Genomic DNA, 23,110 nt, shown 5'->3' on the forward strand with positions numbered 1-23,110 from the left:
TTTTCGGCATCCTGATGACCTCGAATGTCAAGAAACTATCCAGGAGTCTTGATGTTAGGGTCGTTTTAGGGCGATCTCGAGAATTTCAGCACAATCTGAAACCGAAGGGTATGCGCCGCCAAATGGTACTCCATCTGGCGGCGCATATTAATGATTTAAAAAAGCGTGTTTAATGAAGTGACATTAGATTCAAATGTATATGCGTTATACATAATTTCATTACGAGTGAAATAATAGGCCTTAAAAGAATATGTACCATTCTAAGTCATACATACACAAAAGGAATAATTTGAATGAAATTTAAAATGGTCAAAATCGAAAAAAGGCAAAATTGAAGGCTTTCGAGGTCTCGTTTCGAAAAATATTTGGGACAAACCGCCTACAGCAGTTTGCCAATGGATAGATACTGAAAAAATACACGATTTGAAAAAAAACGGTGAGTAAATCGGAGCTACGAGTCAAAAGATACGATAGATCGAACATTTTGGCCAAAGCCACAAAACACCAAGCACCACGAACCGTCGGTGGTGTTTGCTGCGTGGTGCGATTTTTCGAGGAAATATGTCTTTTTCGCAATCTAGACGACCTCGAATGGCAAGCACGTTGAGAGAGTCTTGCTCGTTCGGCCGTTTTAGGGTGATCTTGAGAATTTCAGCACAATTTTAAACCGAAGGTTATGCGCCGCCAGATGGTACTCCATCTGGCGGCACATACTAATGATTTAAAACAACATGTTTAAAGACGTGACATTAGATTCAAATTTATACCAGTTATACATAGTTACATTGCGAGTGAAATAATAGGCTTTAAAACGATATATACCATGCTAAGTCATGCATACACAAAACTAATAAAATGATATAAATTGAAAACGTTCATAGAGAAAATTAAAAATGAATAAAATATCTTTTTTCGGCATCCTGATGACCTCGAATGTCAAGAAACTATCCAGGAGTCTTGATGTTAGGGTCATTTTAGGGCGATCTCGAGAATTTCAGCACAATCTGAAACCGAAGGGTATGCGCCGCCAAATGGTACTCCATCTGGCGGCGCATATTAATGATTTAAAAAAGCGTGTTTAATGAAGTGACATTAGATTCAAATGTATACGCGTTATACATAATTTCATTACGAGTGAAATAATAGGCCTTAAAAGAATATGTACCATTCTAAGTCATACATACACAAAAGGAATAATTTGAATGAAATTTAAAACGGTCAAAATCGAAAAAAGGAAAAATTGAAGGCTTTCGAGGTCTCGTTTCGAAAAATATTTTGGACAAACCGCCTACGGCAGTTTGCCAATGGATAGATCCTGAAAAAATACACGATTTTAAAAAAAACGGTGAGTAAATCGGAGCTACGAGTCAAAAGATACGATAGATCGAACATTTTGGCCAAAGACACAAAACACCAAGCACCACGAACCGTCGGTGGTGTTTGCTGCGTGGTGCGATTTTTCGAGGAAATATTTCTTTTTCGGAATCTAGACGACCTCGAATGGCAAGCACGTTGAGAGAATCTTGCTCGTTCGGCCGTTTTAGGGTGATCTTGAGAATTTCAGCACAATTTTAAACCGAAGGTTATGCGCCGCCAGATGGTACTCCATCTGGCGGCACATACTAATGATTTAAAACAACATGTTTAAAGAAGTGACATTAGATTCAAATTTATACCAGTTATACATAGTTACATTGCGAGTGAAATAATAGGCTTTAAAACGATATATACCATGCTAAGTCATGCATACACAAAACTAATAAAATGATATAAATTGAAAACGTTCATAGAGAAAATTAAAAATGAATAAAATGTCTTTTTTCGGCATCCTGATGACCTCGAATGTCAAGAAACTATCCAGGAGTCTTGATGTTAGGGTCATTTTAGGGCGATCTCGAGAATTTCAGCACAATCTGAAACCGAAGGGTATGCGCCGCCAAATGGTACTCCATCTGGCGGCGCATATTAATGATTTAAAAAAGCGTGTTTAATGAAGTGACATTAGATTCAAATGTATACGCGTTATACATAATTTCATTACGAGTGAAATAATAGGCCTTAAAAGAATATGTACCATTCTAAGTCATACATACACAAAAGGAATAATTTGAATGAAATTTAAAACGGTCAAAATCGAAAAAAGGAAAAATTGAAGGCTTTCGAGGTCTCGTTTCGAAAAATATTTTGGACAAACCACCTACGGCAGTTTGCCAATGGATAGATCCTGAAAAAATACACGATTTTAAAAAAAACGGTGAGTAAATCGGAGTTACGAGTCAAAAGATACGATAGATCGAACATTTTGGCCAAAGACACAAAACACCAAGCACCACGAACCGTCGGTGGTGTTTGCTGCGTGGTGCGATTTTTCGAGGAAATATTTCTTTTTCGGAATCTAGACGACCTCGAATGGCAAGCACGTTGAGAGAATCTTGCTCGTTCGGCCGTTTTAGGGTGATCTTGAGAATTTCAGCACAATTTTAAACCGAAGGTTATGCGCCGCCAGATGGTACTCCATCTGGCGGCACATACTAATGATTTAAAACAACATGTTTAAAGAAGTGACATTAGATTCAAATTTATACCAGTTATACATAGTTACATTGCGAGTGAAATAATAGGCTTTAAAACGATATATACCATGCTAAGTCATGCATACACAAAACTAATAAAATGATATAAATTGAAAACGTTCATAGAGAAAATTAAAAATGAATAAAATATCTTTTTTCGGCATCCTGATGACCTCGAATGTCAAGAAACTATCCAGGAGTCTTGATGTTAGGGTCATTTTAGGGCGATCTCGAGAATTTCAGCACAATCTGAAACCGAAGGGTATGCGCCGCCAAATGGTACTCCATCTGGCGGCGCATATTAATGATTTAAAAAAGCGTGTTTAATGAAGTGACATTAGATTCAAATGTATACGCGTTATACATAATTTCATTACGAGTGAAATAATAGGCCTTAAAAGAATATGTACCATTCTAAGTCATACATACACAAAAGGAATAATTTGAATGAAATTTAAAACGGTCAAAATCGAAAAAAGGAAAAATTGAAGGCTTTCGAGGTCTCGTTTCGAAAAATATTTTGGACAAACCGCCTACGGCAGTTTGCCAATGGATAGATCCTGAAAAAATACACGATTTTAAAAAAAACGGTGAGTAAATCGGAGCTACGAGTCAAAAGATACGATAGATCGAACATTTTGGCCAAAGACACAAAACACCAAGCACCACGAACCGTCGGTGGTGTTTGCTGCGTGGTGCGATTTTTCGAAGAAATATTTCTTTTTCGGAATCTAGACGACCTCGAATGGCAAGCACGTTGAGAGAATCTTGCTCGTTCGGCCGTTTTAGGGTGATCTTGAGAATTTCAGCACAATTTTAAACCGAAGGTTATGCGCCGCCAGATGGTACTCCATCTGGCGGCACATACTAATGATTTAAAACAACATGTTTAAAGAAGTGACATTAGATTCAAATTTATACCAGTTATACATAGTTACATTGCGAGTGAAATAATAGGCTTTAAAACGATATATACCATGCTAAGTCATGCATACACAAAACTAATAAAATGATATAAATTGAAAACGTTCATAGAGAAAATTAAAAATGAATAAAATGTCTTTTTTCGGCATCCTGATGACCTCGAATGTCAAGAAACTATCCAGGAGTCTTGATGTTAGGGTCGTTTTAGGGCGATCTCGAGAATTTCAGCACAATCTGAAACCGAAGGGTATGCGCCGCCAAATGGTACTCCATCTGGCGGCGCATATTAATGATTTAAAAAAGCGTGTTTAATGAAGTGACATTAGATTCAAATGTATATGCGTTATACATAATTTCATTACGAGTGAAATAATAGGCCTTAAAAGAATATGTACCATTCTAAGTCATACATACACAAAAGGAATAATTTGAATGAAATTTAAAATGGTCAAAATCGAAAAAAGGCAAAATTGAAGGCTTTCGAGGTCTCGTTTCGAAAAATATTTGGGACAAACCGCCTACAGCAGTTTGACAATGGATAGATACTGAAAAAATACACGATTTGAAAAAAAATCGGTGAGTAAATCGGAGCTACGAGTCAAAAGATACGATAGATCGAACATTTTGGCCAAAGCCACAAAACACCAAGCACCACGAACCGTCGGTGGTGTTTGCTGCGTGGTGCGATTTTTCGAGGAAATATGTCTTTTTCGCAATCTAGACGACCTCGAATGGCAAGCACGTTGAGAGAGTCTTGCTCGTTCGGCCGTTTTAGGGTGATCTTGAGAATTTCAGCACAATTTTAAACCGAAGGTTATGCGCCGCCAGATGGTACTCCATCTGGCGGCACATACTAATGATTTAAAACAACATGTTTAAAGACGTGACATTAGATTCAAATTTATACCAGTTATACATAGTTACATTGCGAGTGAAATAATAGGCTTTAAAACGATATATACCATGCTAAGTCATGCATACACAAAACTAATAAAATGATATAAATTGAAAACGTTCATAGAGAAAATTAAAAATGAATAAAATGTCTTTTTTCGGCATCCTGATGACCTCGAATGTCAAGAAACTATCCAGGAGTCTTGATGTTAGGGTCATTTTAGGGCGATCTCGAGAATTTCAGCACAATCTGAAACCGAAGGGTATGCGCCGCCAAATGGTACTCCATCTGGCGGCGCATATTAATGATTTAAAAAAGCGTGTTTAATGAAGTGACATTAGATTCAAATGTATACGCGTTATACATAATTTCATTACGAGTGAAATAATAGGCCTTAAAAGAATATGTACCATTCTAAGTCATACATACACAAAAGGAATAATTTGAATGAAATTTAAAACGGTCAAAATCGAAAAAAGGAAAAATTGAAGGCTTTCGAGGTCTCGTTTCGAAAAATATTTGGGACAAACCGCCTACAGCAGTTTGCCAATGGATAGATACTGAAAAAATACACGATTTGAAAAAAAACGGTGAGTAAATCGGAGCTACGAGTCAAAAGATACGATAGATCGAACATTTTGGCCAAAGCCACAAAACACCAAGCACCACGAACCGTCGGTGGTGTTTGCTGCGTGGTGCGATTTTTCGAGGAAATATGTCTTTTTCGCAATCTAGACGACCTCGAATGGCAAGCACGTTGAGAGAGTCTTGCTCGTTCGGCCGTTTTAGGGTGATCTTGAGAATTTCAGCACAATTTTAAACCGAAGGTTATGCGCCGCCAGATGGTACTCCATCTGGCGGCACATACTAATGATTTAAAACAACATGTTTAAAGACGTGACATTAGATTCAAATTTATACCAGTTATACATAGTTACATTGCGAGTGAAATAATAGGCTTTAAAACGATATATACCATGCTAAGTCATGCATACACAAAACTAATAAAATGATATAAATTGAAAACGTTCATAGAGAAAATTAAAAATGAATAAAATATCTTTTTTCGGCATCCTGATGACCTCGAATGTCAAGAAACTATCCAGGAGTCTTGATGTTAGGGTCATTTTAGGGCGATCTCGAGAATTTCAGCACAATCTGAAACCGAAGGGTATGCGCCGCCAAATGGTACTCCATCTGGCGGCGCATATTAATGATTTAAAAAAGCGTGTTTAATGAAGTGACATTAGATTCAAATGTATACGCGTTATACATAATTTCATTACGAGTGAAATAATAGGCCTTAAAAGAATATGTACCATTCTAAGTCATACATACACAAAAGGAATAATTTGAATGAAATTTAAAACGGTCAAAATCGAAAAAAGGAAAAATTGAAGGCTTTCGAGGTCTCGTTTCGAAAAATATTTTGGACAAACCGCCTACGGCAGTTTGCCAATGGATAGATCCTGAAAAAATACACGATTTTAAAAAAAACGGTGAGTAAATCGGAGCTACGAGTCAAAAGATACGATAGATCGAACATTTTGGCCAAAGACACAAAACACCAAGCACCACGAACCGTCGGTGGTGTTTGCTGCGTGGTGCGATTTTTCGAGGAAATATTTCTTTTTCGGAATCTAGACGACCTCGAATGGCAAGCACGTTGAGAGAATCTTGCTCGTTCGGCCGTTTTAGGGTGATCTTGAGAATTTCAGCACAATTTTAAACCGAAGGTTATGCGCCGCCAGATGGTACTCCATCTGGCGGCACATACTAATGATTTAAAACAACATGTTTAAAGAAGTGACATTAGATTCAAATTTATACCAGTTATACATAGTTACATTGCGAGTGAAATAATAGGCTTTAAAACGATATATACCATGCTAAGTCATGCATACACAAAACTAATAAAATGATATAAATTGAAAACGTTCATAGAGAAAATTAAAAATGAATAAAATATCTTTTTTCGGCATCCTGATGACCTCGAATGTCAAGAAACTATCCAGGAGTCTTGATGTTAGGGTCATTTTAGGGCGATCTCGAGAATTTCAGCACAATCTGAAACCGAAGGGTATGCGCCGCCAAATGGTACTCCATCTGGCGGCGCATATTAATGATTTAAAAAAGCGTGTTTAATGAAGTGACATTAGATTCAAATGTATACGCGTTATACATAATTTCATTACGAGTGAAATAATAGGCCTTAAAAGAATATGTACCATTCTAAGTCATACATACACAAAAGGAATAATTTGAATGAAATTTAAAACGGTCAAAATCGAAAAAAGGAAAAATTGAAGGCTTTCGAGGTCTCGTTTCGAAAAATATTTTGGACAAACCGCCTACGGCAGTTTGCCAATGGATAGATCCTGAAAAAATACACGATTTTAAAAAAAACGGTGAGTAAATCGGAGCTACGAGTCAAAAGATACGATAGATCGAACATTTTGGCCAAAGACACAAAACACCAAGCACCACGAACCGTCGGTGGTGTTTGCTGCGTGGTGCGATTTTTCGAGGAAATATTTCTTTTTCGCAATCTAGACGACCTCGAATGGCAAGCACGTTGAGAGAGTCTTGCTCGTTCGGCCGTTTTAGGGTGATCTTGAGAATTTCAGCACAATTTTAAACCGAAGGTTATGCGCCGCCAGATGGTACTCCATCTGGCGGCACATACTAATGATTTAAAACAACATGTTTAAAGACGTGACATTAGATTCAAATTTATACCAGTTATACATAGTTACATTGCGAGTGAAATAATAGGCTTTAAAACGATATATACCATGCTAAGTCATGCATACACAAAACTAATAAAATGATATAAATTGAAAACGTTCATAGAGAAAATTAAAAATGAATAAAATATCTTTTTTCGGCATCCTGATGACCTCGAATGTCAAGAAACTATCCAGGAGTCTTGATGTTAGGGTCATTTTAGGGCGATCTCGAGAATTTCAGCACAATCTGAAACCGAAGGGTATGCGCCGCCAAATGGTACTCCATCTGGCGGCGCATATTAATGATTTAAAAAAGCGTGTTTAATGAAGTGACATTAGATTCAAATGTATACGCGTTATACATAATTTCATTACGAGTGAAATAATAGGCCTTAAAAGAATATGTACCATTCTAAGTCATACATACACAAAAGGAATAATTTGAATGAAATTTAAAACGGTCAAAATCGAAAAAAGGAAAAATTGAAGGCTTTCGAGGTCTCGTTTCGAAAAATATTTTGGACAAACCGCCTACGGCAGTTTGCCAATGGATAGATCCTGAAAAAATACACGATTTTAAAAAAAACGGTGAGTAAATCGGAGCTACGAGTCAAAAGATACGATAGATCGAACATTTTGGCCAAAGACACAAAACACCAAGCACCACGAACCGTCGGTGGTGTTTGCTGCGTGGTGCGATTTTTCGAGGAAATATTTCTTTTTCGGAATCTAGACGACCTCGAATGGCAAGCACGTTGAGAGAATCTTGCTCGTTCGGCCGTTTTAGGGTGATCTTGAGAATTTCAGCACAATTTTAAACCGAAGGTTATGCGCCGCCAGATGGTACTCCATCTGGCGGCACATACTAATGATTTAAAACAACATGTTTAAAGAAGTGACATTAGATTCAAATTTATACCAGTTATACATAGTTACATTGCGAGTGAAATAATAGGCTTTAAAACGATATATACCATGCTAAGTCATGCATACACAAAACTAATAAAATGATATAAATTGAAAACGTTCATAGAGAAAATTAAAAATGAATAAAATGTCTTTTTTCGGCATCCTGATGACCTCGAATGTCAAGAAACTATCCAGGAGTCTTGATGTTAGGGTCGTTTTAGGGCGATCTCGAGAATTTCAGCACAATCTGAAACCGAAGGGTATGCGCCGCCAAATGGTACTCCATCTGGCGGCGCATATTAATGATTTAAAAAAGCGTGTTTAATGAAGTGACATTAGATTCAAATGTATATGCGTTATACATAATTTCATTACGAGTGAAATAATAGGCCTTAAAAGAATATGTACCATTCTAAGTCATACATACACAAAAGGAATAATTTGAATGAAATTTAAAATGGTCAAAATCGAAAAAAGGCAAAATTGAAGGCTTTCGAGGTCTCGTTTCGAAAAATATTTGGGACAAACCGCCTACAGCAGTTTGCCAATGGATAGATACTGAAAAAATACACGATTTGAAAAAAAATCGGTGAGTAAATCGGAGCTACGAGTCAAAAGATACGATAGATCGAACATTTTGGCCAAAGCCACAAAACACCAAGCACCACGAACCGTCGGTGGTGTTTGCTGCGTGGTGCGATTTTTCGAGGAAATATGTCTTTTTCGCAATCTAGACGACCTCGAATGGCAAGCACGTTGAGAGAGTCTTGCTCGTTCGGCCGTTTTAGGGTGATCTTGAGAATTTCAGCACAATTTTAAACCGAAGGTTATGCGCCGCCAGATGGTACTCCATCTGGCGGCACATACTAATGATTTAAAACAACATGTTTAAAGACGTGACATTAGATTCAAATTTATACCAGTTATACATAGTTACATTGCGAGTGAAATAATAGGCTTTAAAACGATATATACCATGCTAAGTCATGCATACACAAAACTAATAAAATGATATAAATTGAAAACGTTCATAGAGAAAATTAAAAATGAATAAAATGTCTTTTTTCGGCATCCTGATGACCTCGAATGTCAAGAAACTATCCAGGAGTCTTGATGTTAGGGTCATTTTAGGGCGATCTCGAGAATTTCAGCACAATCTGAAACCGAAGGGTATGCGCCGCCAAATGGTACTCCATCTGGCGGCGCATATTAATGATTTAAAAAAGCGTGTTTAATGAAGTGACATTAGATTCAAATGTATACGCGTTATACATAATTTCATTACGAGTGAAATAATAGGCCTTAAAAGAATATGTACCATTCTAAGTCATACATACACAAAAGGAATAATTTGAATGAAATTTAAAACGGTCAAAATCGAAAAAAGGAAAAATTGAAGGCTTTCGAGGTCTCGTTTCGAAAAATATTTTGGACAAACCGCCTACGGCAGTTTGCCAATGGATAGATCCTGAAAAAATACACGATTTGAAAAAAAACGGTGAGTAAATCGGAGCTACGAGTCAAAAGATACGATTGATCGAACATTTTGGCCAAAGACACAAAACACCAAGCACCACGAACCGTCGGTGGTGTTTGCTGCGTGGTGCGATTTTTCGAGGAAATATGTCTTTTTCGGAATCTAGACGACCTCGAATGGCAAGCACGTTAGAGAATCTTGCTCGTTCGGCCGTTTTAGGGTGATCTTGAGAATTTCAGCACAATTTTAAACCGAAGGTTATGCGCCGCCAGATGGTACTCCATCTGGCGGCACATACTAATGATTTAAAACAACATGTTTAAAGAAGTGACATTAGATTCAAATTTATACCAGTTATACATAGTTACATTGCGAGTGAAATAATAGGCTTTAAAACGATATATACCATGCTAAGTCATGCATACACAAAACTAATAAAATGATATAAATTGAAAACGTTCATAGAGAAAATTAAAAATGAATAAAATGTCTTTTTTCGGCATCCTGATGACCTCGAATGTCAAGAAACTATCCAGGAGTCTTGATGTTAGGGTCGTTTTAGGGCGATCTCGAGAATTTCAGCACAATCTGAAATCGAAGGGTATGCGCCGCCAAATGGTACTCCATCTGGCGGCGCATATTAATGATTTAAAAAAGCGTGTTTAATGAAGTGACATTAGATTCAAATGTATATGCGTTATACATAATTTCATTACGAGTGAAATAATAGGCCTTAAAAGAATATGTACCATTCTAAGTCATACATACACAAAAGGAATAATTTGAATGAAATTTAAAACGGTCAAAATCGAAAAAAGGCAAAATTGAAGGCTTTCGAGGTCTCGTTTCGAAAAATATTTGGGACAAACTGCCTACGGCAGTTTGCCAATGGATAGATCCTGAAAAAAATACACGATTTGAAAAAAAACGGTGAGTAAATCGGAGCTACGAGTCAAAAGATACGATAGATCGAACATTTTGGCCAAAGACACAAAACACCAAGCACCACGAACTGTCGGTGGTGTTTGCTGCCTGGTGCGATTTTTCGAGGAAATATGTCTTTTTCGGAATCTAGGCGACCTCGAATGGCAAGCACGTTGAGAGAGTCTTGCTCGTTCGGCCATTTTAGGGTGATCTTGAGAATTTCAGCACAATTTTAAACCGAAGGTTATGCGCCGCCAGATGGTACTCCATCTGGCGGCACATACTAATGATTTAAAACAACATGTTTAAAGACGTGACATTAGATTCAAATTTATACCAGTTATACATAGTTACATTGCGAGTGAAATAATAGGCTTTAAAACGATATATACCATGCTAAGTCATGCATACACAAAACTAATAAAATGATATAAATTGAAAACGTTCATAGAGAAAATTAAAAATGAATAAAATGTCTTTTTTCGGCATCCTGATGACCTCGAATGTCAAGAAACTATCCAGGAGTCTTGATGTTAGGGTCGTTTTAGGGCGATCTCGAGAATTTCAGCACAATCTGAAATCGAAGGGTATGCGCCGCCAAATGGTACTCCATCTGGCGGCGCATATTAATGATTTAAAAAAGCGTGTTTAATGAAGTGACATTAGATTCAAATGTATATGCGTTATACATAATTTCATTACGAGTGAAATAATAGGCCTTAAAATAATATGTACCATTCTAAGTCATACATACACAAAAGGAATAATTTGAATGAAATTTAAAATGGTCAAAATCGAAAAAAGGCAAAATTGAAGGCTTTCGAGGTCTCGTTTCGAAAAATATTTTGGACAAACCGCCTATGGCAGTTTGCCAATGGATAGATCCTGAAAAAATACACGATTTGAAAAAAAACGGTGAGTAAATCGGAGCTACAAGTCAAAAGATACGATAGATCGAACATTTTGGCCAAAGACACAAAACACCAAGCACCACAAACCGTCGGTGGTGTTTGCTGCGTGGTGCGATTTTTCGAGGAAATATGTCTTTTTCGCAATCTAGACGACCTCGAATGGCAAGCACGTTGAGAGAGTCTTGCTCGTTCAGCCGTTTTAGGGTGATCTTGAGAATTTCAGCACAATTTTAAACCGAAGGTTATGCGCCGCCAGATGGTACTCCATCTGGCGGCACATACTAATGATTTAAAACAACATGTTTAAAGAAGTGACATTAGATTCAAATTTATACCAGTTATACATAGTTACATTGCGAGTGAAATAATAGGCTTTAAAACGATATATACCATGCTAAGTCATGCATACACAAAACTAATAAAATGATATAAATTGAAAACGTTCATAGAGAAAATTAAAAATGAATAAAATGTCTTTTTTCGACATCCTGATGAACTCGAATGTCAAGAAACTATCCAGGAGTCTTGATGTTAGGGTCGTTTTAGGGCGATCTCGAGAATTTCAGCACAATCTGAAATCGAAGGGTATGCGCCGCCAAATGGTACTCGATCTGGCGGCGCATATTAATGATTTAAAAAAGCGTGTTTAATGAAGTGACATTAGATTCAAATGTATATGCGTTATACATAATTTCATTACGAGTGAAATAATAGGCCTTAAAAGAATATGTACCATTCTAAGTCATACATACACAAAAGGAATAATTTGAATGAAATTTAAAACGGTCAAAATCGAAAAAAGGAAAAATTGAAGGCTTTCGAGGTCTCGTTTCGAAAAATATTATTGACAAACCACCTACGGCAGTTTGCCAATGGATAGATCCTGAAAAAATACACGATTTGAAAAAAAACGGTGAGTAAATCGGAGCTACGAGTCAAAAGATACGATAGATCGAACATTTTGGCCAAAGACACAAAACACCAAGCACCACGAACCGTCGGTGGTGTTTGCTGCGTGGTGCGATTTTTCGAGGAAATATGTCTTTTTCGGAATCTAGACGACCTCGAATGGCAAGCACGTTAAGAGAGTCTTGCTCGTTCGGCCGTTTTAGGGTGATCTTGAGAATTTCAGCACAATTTTAAACCGAAGGTTATGCGCCGCCAGATGGTACTCTATCTGGCGGCACATACTAATGATTTAAAACAACATGTTTAAAGAAGTGACATTAGATTTAAATTTATACCAGTTATACATAGTTACATTGCGAGTGAAATAATAGGCTTTAAAACGATATATACCATGCTAAGTCATGCATACACAAAACTAATAAAATGATATAAATTGAAAACGTTCATAGAGAAAATTAAAAATGAATAAAATGTCTTTTTTCGGCATCCTGATGACCTCAAATGTCAAGAAACTATCCAGGAGTCTTGATGTTAGGTTCGTTTTAGGGCGATCTCGAGAATTTCAGCACAATCTGAAATCTAAGGGTATGCGCCGCCAAATGGTACTCCATCTGGCGGCGCATATTAATGATTTAAAAAAGCGTGTTTAATGAAGTGACATTAGATTCAAATGTATATGCGTTATACATAATTTCATTACGAGTGAAATAATAGGCCTTAAAATAATATGTACCATTCTAAGTCATACATACACAAAAGGAATAATTTGAATGAAATTTAAAACGGTCAAAATCGAAAAAAGGCAAAATTGAAGGCTTTCGAGGTCTCGTTTCGAAAAATATTTGGGACAAACCGCCTACGACAGTTTGCCAATGGATAGATCCTGAAAAAATACATGATTTGAAAAAAAAAAACGGTGAGTAAATCGGAGCTACGAGTCAAAAGATACGATAGATCGAACATTTTGGCCAAAGACACAAAACACCAAGCACCACGAACCGTCGGTGGTGTTTGCTGCGTGGTGCGATTTTTTGAGGAAATATGTCTTTTCCGGAATCTAGACGACCTCGAATGGCAAGCACGTTGAGAGAGTCTTGCTCGTTCGGCCGTTTTAGGGTGATCTTGAGAATTTCAGCACAATTTTAAACCGAAGGTTATGCGCCGCCAGATGGTACTCCATCTGGCGGCACATACTAATGATTTAAAACAACATGTTTAAAGACGTGACATTAGATTCAAATTTATACCAGTTATACATAGTTACATTGCGAGTGAAATAATAGGCTTTAAAACGATATATACCATGCTAAGTCATGCATACACAAAACTAATAAAATGATATAAATTGAAAACGTTCATAGAGAAAATTAAAAATGAATAAAATGTCTTTTTTTGGCATCCTGATGACCTCGAATGTCAAGAAACTATCCAGGAGTCTTGATGTTAGGGTCGTTTTAGGGCGATCTCGAGAATTTCAGCACAATCTGAAACCGAAGGGTATGCGCCGCCAAATGGTACTCCATCTGGCGGCGCATATTAATGATTTAAAAAAGCGTGTTTAATGAAGTGACATTAGATTCAAATGTATATGCGTTATACATAATTTCATTACGAGTGAAATAATAGGCCTTAAAAGAATATGTACCATTCTAAGTCATACATACACAAAAGGAATAATTTGAATGAAATTTAAAACGGTCAAAATCGAAAAAAGGCAAAATTGAAGGCTTTCGAGGTCTTGTTTCGAAAAATATTTGGGACAAACCGCCTACGGCAGTTTGCCAATGGATAGATCCTGAAAAAAATACACGATTTGAAAAAAAAACGGTGAGTAAATCGGAGCTACGAGTCAAAAGATACGATAGATCGAACATTTTGGCCAAAGACACAAAACACCAAGCACCACGAACCGTCGGTGGTGTTTGCTGCCTGGCGTGATTTTTCGAGGAAATATGTCTTTTTCAGAATCTAGACGACCTCGAATGGCAAGCACGTTGAGAGAGCCTTGCTCGTTCGGCCGTTTTAGGGTGATCTTGATAATTTCAGCACAATTTTAAACCGAAGGTTATGCGCCGCCAGATGGTACTCCATCTGGCGGCACATACTAATGATTTAAAACAACATGTTTAAAGACGTGACATTAGATTCAAATTTATACCAGTTATACATAGTTACATTGCGAGTGAAATAATAGGCTTTAAAACGATATATACCATGCTAAGTCATGCATACACAAAACTAATAAAATGATATAAATTGAAAACGTTCATAGAGAAAATTAAAAATGAATAAAATGTCTTTTTTTGGCATCCTGATGACCTCGAATGTCAAGAAACTATCCAGGAGTCTTGATGTTAGGGTCGTTTTAGGGCGATCTCGAGAATTTCAGCACAATCTGAAACCGAAGGGTATGCGCCGCCAAATGGTACTCCATCTGGCGGCGCATATTAATGATTTAAAAAAGCGTGTTTAATGAAGTGACATTAGATTCAAATGTATATGCGTTATACATAATTTCATTACGAGTGAAATAATAGGCCTTAAAAGAATATGTACCATTCTAAGTCATACATACACAAAAGGAATAATTTGAATGAAATTTAAAACGGTCAAAATCGAAAAAAGGCAAAATTGAAGGCTTTCGAGGTCTTGTTTCGAAAAATATTTGGGACAAACCGCCTACGGCAGTTTCCCAATGGATAGATCCTGAAAAAAATACACGATTTGAAAAAAAAACGGTGAGTAAATCGGAGCTACGAGTCAAAAGATACGATAGATCGAACATTTTGGCCAAAGACACAAAACACCAAGCACCACGAACCGTCGGTGGTGTTTGCTGCCTGGTGTGATTTTTCGAGGAAATATGTCTTTTTCAGAATCTAGACGACCTCGAATGGCAAGCACGTTGAGAGAGTCTTGCTCGTTCGGCCGTTTTAGGGTGATCTTGATAATTTCAGCACAATTTTAAACCAAAGGTTATGCGCCGCCAGATGGTACTCCATCTGGCGGCACATACTAATGATTTAAAACAACATGTTTAAAGACGTGACATTAGATTCAAATTTATACCAGTTATACATAGTTACATTGCGAGTGAAATAATAGGCTTTAAAACGATATATACCATGCTAAGTCATGCATACACAAAACTAATAAAATGATATAAATTGAAAACGTTCATAGAGAAAATTAAAAATGAATAAAATGTCTTTTTTCGGCATCCTGATGACCTCGAATGTCAAGAAACTATCCAGGAGTCTTGATGTTAGGGTCGTTTTAGGGCGATCTCGAGAATTTCAACACAATCTGAAACCGAAGGGTATGCGCCGCCAAATGGTACTCCATATGGCGGCGCATATTAATGATTTAAAAAAGCATGTTTAATGAAGTGACATTAGATTCAAATGTATATGCGTTATACATAATTTCATTACGAGTGAAATAATAGGCCTTAAAAGAATATGTACCATTCTAAGTCATACATACACAAAAGGAATAATTTGAATGAAATTTAAAACGGTCAAAATCGAAAAAAGGCAAAATTGAAGGCTTTCGAGGTCTCGTTTCGAAAAATATTTGGGACAAACCGCCTACGGCAGTTTGCCAATGGATAGATCTTGAAAAAAATACACGATTTGAAAAAAAACGGTGAGTAAATCGGAGCTACGAATCAAAAGATACGATAGATCGAACATTTTGGCCAAAGACACAAAACACCAAGCACCACGAACCGTCGGTGGTGTTTGCTGCCTGGTGTGATTTTTCGAGGAAATATGTCTTTTTCGGAATCTAGACGACCTCGAATGGCAAGCACGTTGAGAGAGTCTTGCTCGTTCGGCCGTTTTAGGGTGATCTTGAGAATTTCAGCACAATTTTAAACCGAAGGTTATGCGCCGCCAGATGGTACTCCATCTGGCGGCACATTCTAATGATTTAAAACAACATGTTTAAAGACGTGACATTAGATTCAAATTTATACCAGTTATACATAGTTACATTGCGAGTGAAATAATAGGCTTTAAAACGATATATACCATGCTAAGTCATGCATACACAAAACTAATAAAATGATATAAATTGAAAACGTTCATAGAGAAAATTAAAAATGAATAAAATGTCTTTTTTCGGCATCCTGATGACCTCGAATGTCAAGAAACTATCCAGGAGTCTTGATGTTAGGGTCGTTTTAGGGCGATCTCGAGAATTTCAGCACAATCTGAAACCGAAGGGTATGCGCCGCCAAATGGTACTCCATCTGGCGGCGCATATTAATGATTTAAAAAAGCGTGTTTAATGAAGTGACATTAGATTCAAATGTATATGCGTTATACATAATTTCATTACGAGTGAAATAATAGGCCTTAAAAGAATATGTACATTCTAAGTCATACATACACAAAAGGAATAATTTGAATGAAATTTAAAACGGTCAAAATCGAAAAAAGGCAAAATTGAAGGCTTTCGAGGTCTCGTTTCGAAAAATATTTGGGACAAACAGCCTACGGCAGTTTGCCAATGGATAGATCCTGGAAAAAATACACGATTTGAAAAATAACGGTGAGTAAATCGGAGCTACGAGTCAAAAGATACGATAGATCGAACATTTTGGCCAAAGACACAAAACACCAAGCACCACGAACCGTCGGTGGTGTTTGCTGCCTGGTGCGATTTTTCGAGGAAATATGTCTTTTTCGGAATCTAGACGACCTCGAATGGCAAGCACGTTGAGAGAGTCTTGCTCGTTCGGCCGTTTTAGGGTGATCTTGAGAATTTCAGCACAATTTTAAACCGAAGGTTATGCGCCGCCAGATGGTACTCCATCTGGCGGCACATACTAATGATTTAAAACAACATGTTTAAAGAAGTGACATTAGATTCAAATTTATACCAGTTATACATAGTTACATTGCGAGTGAAATAATGGGCTTTAAAACGATATATACCATGCTAAGTCATGCATACACAAAACTAATAAAATGATATAAATTGAAAACGTTCATAGAGAAAATTAAAAATGAATAAAATGTCTTTTTTCGACATCCTGATAACCTCGAATGTCAAGAAACTATCCAGGAGTCTTGATGTTAGGGTCGTTTTAGGGCGATCTCGAGAATTTCATCACAATCTGAAATCGAAGGGTATGCGCCGCCAAATGGTACTCCATCTGGCGGCGCATATTAATGATTTAAAAAAGTGTGTTTAATGAAGTGACATTAGATTAAAATGTATATGCGTTATACATAATTTCATTACGAGTGAAATAATAGGCCTTAAAAGAATATGTACCATTCTAAGTCATACATACACAAGAGGAATAATTTGAATGAAATTTAAAACGGTCAAAATCGAAAAAAGGAAAAATTGAAGGCTTTCGAGGTCTCGTTTCGAAAAATATTAGGGACAAACCACCTACGGCAGTTTGCCAATGGATAGATCCTGAAAAAATACACGATTTGAAAAAAAACGGTGAGTAAATCGGAGCTACGAGTCAAAAGATACGATAGATCGAACATTTTGGCCAAAGACACAAAACACCAAGCACCACGAACCGTCGGTGGTGTTTGCTGCGTGGTGCGATTTTTCGAGGAAATATGTCTTTTTCGGAATCTAGACGACCTCGAATGGCAAGCACGTTAAGAGAGTCTTGCTCGTTCGGCCGTTTTAGGGTGATCTTGAGAATTTCAGCACAATTTTAAACCGAAGGTTATGCGCCGCCAGATGGTACTCTATCTGGCGGCACATACTAATGATTTAAAACAACATGTTTAAAGAAGTGACATTAGATTTAAATTTATACCAGTTATACATAGTTACATTGCGAGTGAAATAATAGGCTTTAAAACGATATATACCATGCTAAGTCATTCATACACAAAACTAATAAAATGATATAAATTGAAAACGTTCATAGAGAAAATTAAAAATGAATAAAATGTCTTTTTTCGGCATCCTGATGACCTCGAATGTCAAGAAACTATCCAGGAGTCTTGATGTTAGGGTCGTTTTAGGGCGATCTCGAGAATTTCAGCACAATCTGAAATCGAAGGGTATGCGCCGCCAAATGGTACTCCATCTGGCGGCGCATATTAATGATTTAAAAAAGCGTGTTTAATGAAGTGACATTAGATTCAAATGTATATGCGTTATACATAATTTCATTACGAGTGAAATAATAGGCCTTAAAAGAATATGTACCATTCTAAGTCATACATACACAAAAGGAATAATTTGAATGAAATTTAAAACGGTCAAAATTGAAAAAAGGCAAAATTGAAGGCTTTCGATGTCTCGTTTCGAAAAATATTTGGGACAAACAGCCTACGGAAGTTTGCCAATGGATAGATCCTGAAAAAAATACACGATTTGAAAAAAAACGGTGAGTAAATCGGATCTACGAGTCAAAAGATACGATAGATCGAACATTTTGGCCAAAGACACAAAACACCAAGCACCACGAACCGTCGGTGATGTTTGCTGCCTGGTGCGATTTTTCGAGGAAATATGTCTTTTTCGGAATCTAGACGACCTCGAATGGCAAGCACGTTGAGAGAATCTTGCTCGTTCGGCCGTTTTAGGGTGATCTTGAGAATTTCAGCACAATTTTAAACCGAAGGTTATGCGCCGCCAGATTGTACTCCATCTGGCGGCACATACTAATGATTTAAAACAACATGTTTAAAGAAGTGACATTAGATTCAAATTTATACCAGTTATACATAGTTACATTGCGAGTGAAATAATAGGCTTTAAAACGATATATACCATGCTAAGTCATGCATACACAAAACTAATAAAATGATATAAATTGAAAACGTTCATAGAGAAAATTAAAAATGAATAAAATGTCTTTTTTCGACATCCTGATGACCTCGAATGTCAAGAAACTATCCAGGAGTCTTGATGTTAGGGTCGTTTTTGAAATGTCCCGTTCTTATTGATTAAAAACGTTCCATATTAATTGATTTCGTTGCGAGGTTTTGACCTCTATATGAGACGTTTTTCAAAGACTGCATTCATTTTTAAAACAAACCATAACCTTTATTTCATAAATAAAGGTTTAAAAAGCTTTACGTAGATTATCAAATAATGATAATCTAAAATATCCTGTTTACACACGACCATTACATAATGGTTTACAATACAAATATGTTACATCGAAATCAGTTTCTTGAATGCAGTTTTTACACAATATCATACAAACATGGACTCCAAATCTTGTCCTTATTTTAGTATGCAACAGCGGAAGCTCTTAATATTCACCTGAGAATAAACATGCTTTAAACGTCAACAAAAATATTGGTGAGTTATAGGTTTAACCTATATATATCAAATCGTAACAATAGACCACAAGATTTCATTTTTCAATACACATCCCATACATAGAGATAAAAATCATTCATATGGTGAACACCTGGTAACCGACAATAACAAGATGCATATATAAGAATATCCCCATCATTCCGGGACACCCTTCGGATATGATATAAATTTCGAAGTACTAAAGCATCCGGTACTTTGGATGGGGTTTGTTAGGCCCAATAGATCTATCTTTAGGATTCGCGTCAATTAGGGTGTCTGTTCCCTAATTCTTAGATTACCAGACTTAATAAAAAGGGGCATATTCGATTTCGATAATTCAACCATAGAATGTAGTTTCACGTACTTGTGTCTATTTTGTAAATCATTTATAAAACCTGCATGTATTCTCATCACAAAAATATTAGATTTTAAAAGTGGGACTATAACTCACTTTCACAGATTTTTACTTCGTCGGGAAGTAAGACTTGGCCACTGTTGATTCACGAACCTATAACAATATATACATATATATTAAAGTATGTTCAAAATATATTTACAACACTTTTAATATATTTTGATGTTTTAAGTTTATTAAGTCAGCTGTCCTCGTTAGTAACCTATAACTAGTTGTCCACAGTTAGATGTACAGAAATAAATCGATAAATATTATCTTGAATCAATCCACGACCCAGTGTATACGTATCTCAGTATTGATCACAACTCAAACTATATATATTTTGGAATCAACCTCAACCCTGTATAGCTAACTCCAACATTCACATATAGAGTGTCTATGGTTGTTCCGAAATATATATAGATGTGTCGACATGATAGGTCGAAACATTGTATACGTGTCTATGGTATCTCAAGATTACATAATATACAATACAAGTTGATTAAGTTATGGTTGGAATAGATTTGTTACCAATTTTCACGTAGCTAAAATGAGAAAAATTATCCAATCTTGTTTTACCCATAACTTCTTCATTTTAAATCCGTTTTGAGTGAATCAAATTGCTATGGTTTCATATTGAACTCTATTTTATGAATCTAAACAGAAAAAGTATAGGTTTATAGTCGGAAAAATAAGTTACAAGTCGTTTTTGTAAAGGTAGTCATTTCAGTCGAAAGAACGACGTCTAGATGACCATTTTAGAAAACATACTTCCACTTTGAGTTTAACCATAATTTTTGGATATAGTTTCATGTTCATAATAAAAATCATTTTCTCAGAATAACAACTTTTAAATCAAAGTTTATCATAGTTTTTAATTAACTAACCCAAAACAGCCCGCGGTGTTACTACGACGGCGTAAATCCGGTTTTACGGTGTTTTTCGTGTTTCCAGGTTTTAAATCATTAAGTTAGCATATCATATAGATATATAACATGTGTTTAGTTGATTTTAAAAGTCAAGTTAGAAGGATTAACTTTTGTTTGCGAACAAGTTTAGAATTAACTAAACTATGTTCTAGTGATTACAAGTTTAAACCTTCGAATAAGATAGCTTTATATGTATGAATCGAATGATGTTATGAACATCATTACTACCTTAATTTCCTTGGATAAACCTACTGGAAAAGAGAAAAATGGATCTAGCTTCGATGGATCCTTGGATGGCTCGAAGTTCTTGAAGCAGAATCATGACACGAAAACAAGTTCAAGTAAGATCATCACTTGAAATAAGATTGTTATAGTTATAGAAATTGAACCAAAGTTTGAATATGATTATTACCTTGTATTAGAATGATAACCTACTGTAAGAAACAAAGATTTCTTGAGGTTGGATGATCACCTTACAAGATTGGAAGTGAGCTAGCAAACTTGAAAGTATTCTTGATTTTATGAAACTAGAACTTTTGGAATTTATGAAGAACACTTAGAACTTGAAGATAGAACTTGAGAGAGATCAATTAGATGAAGAAAATTGAAGAATGAAAGTGTTTGTAGGTGTTTTTGGTCGTTGGTGTATGGATTAGATATAAAGGATATGTAATTTTGTTTTCATGTAAATAAGTCATGAATGATTACTCATATTTTTGTAATTTTATGAGATATTTCATGCTAGTTGCCAAATGATGGTTCCCACATGTGTTAGGTGACTCACATGGGCTGCTAAGAGCTGATCATTGGAGTGTATATACAAATAGTACATACATCTAAAAGCTGTGTATTGTACGAGTACGAATACGGGTGCATACGAGTAGAATTGTTGATGAAACTGAACGAGGATGTAATTGTAAGCATTTTTGTTAAGTAGAAGTATTTTGATAAGTGTATTGAAGTCTTTCAAAAGTGTATAAATACATATTAAAACACTACATGTATATACATTTTAACTGAGTCGTTAAGTCATCGTTAGTCGTTACATGTAAGTGTTGTTTTGAAACCTTTAGGTTAACGATCTTGTTAAATGTTGTTAACCCAATGTTTATAATATCAAATGAGATTTCAAATTATTATATTATCATGATATTATCATGTATGAATATCTCTTAATATGATATATATACATTAAATGTCTTTACAACGATAATCGTTACATATATGTCTCGTTTAAAAATCATTAAGTTAGTAGTCTTGTTTTTACATATGTAGTTCATTGTTAATATACTTTATGATATGTTTTCTTATCATAGTATCATGTTAACTATATATATATATCCATATATATGTCATCATATAGTTTTTACAAGTTTTAACGTTCGTGAATCACCGATCAACTTGGGTGGTCAATTGTCTATATGAAACATATTTCAATTAATCAAGTCTTAACAAGTTTGATTGCTTAACATGTTGGAAACATTTAATCATGTAAATATCAATCTCAATTAATATATATAAACATGGAAAAGTTCGGGTCACTACAGTACCTACCCGTTAAATAAATTTCGTCCCAAAATTTTAAGCTGTTGAAGGTGTTGACGAATCTTCTGGAAATAGATGCGGGTATTTCTTCTTCATCTGATCTTCACGCTCCCAGGTGAACTCGGGTCCTCTACGAGCATTCCATCGAACCTTAACAATTGGTATCTTGTTTTGCTTAAGTCTTTTAACCTCACGATCCATTATTTCGACGGGTTCTTCGATGAATTGAAGTTTTTCGTTGATTTGGATTTCATCTAACGGAATAGTGAGATCTTCTTTAGCAAAACATTTCTTTAAATTCGAGACGTGGAAAGTGTTATGTACAGCCGCGAGTTGTTGAGGTAACTCTAGTCGGTAAGCTACTGGTCCGACACTATCAATAATCTTGAATGGTCCAATATACCTTGGATTTAATTTCCCTCGTTTACCAAATCGAACAACGCCTTTCCAAGGTGCAACTTTAAGCATGACCATCTCTCCAATTTCAAATTCTATATCTTTTCTTTTAATGTCAGCGTAGCTCTTTTGTCGACTTTGGGCGGTTTTCAACCGTTGTTGAATTTGGATGATCTTCTCGGTAGTTTCTTGTATAATCTCCGGACCCGTAATCTATCTATCCCCCACTTCACTCCAACAAATCGGATACCTGCACTTTCTACCATAAAGTGCTTCAAACGGCGCCATCTCAATGC

This window comes from Rutidosis leptorrhynchoides, chromosome 11 (assembly GCF_046630445.1).
Source record: "Rutidosis leptorrhynchoides isolate AG116_Rl617_1_P2 chromosome 11, CSIRO_AGI_Rlap_v1, whole genome shotgun sequence".
Lineage (NCBI taxonomy): Eukaryota > Viridiplantae > Streptophyta > Magnoliopsida > Asterales > Asteraceae > Rutidosis > Rutidosis leptorrhynchoides.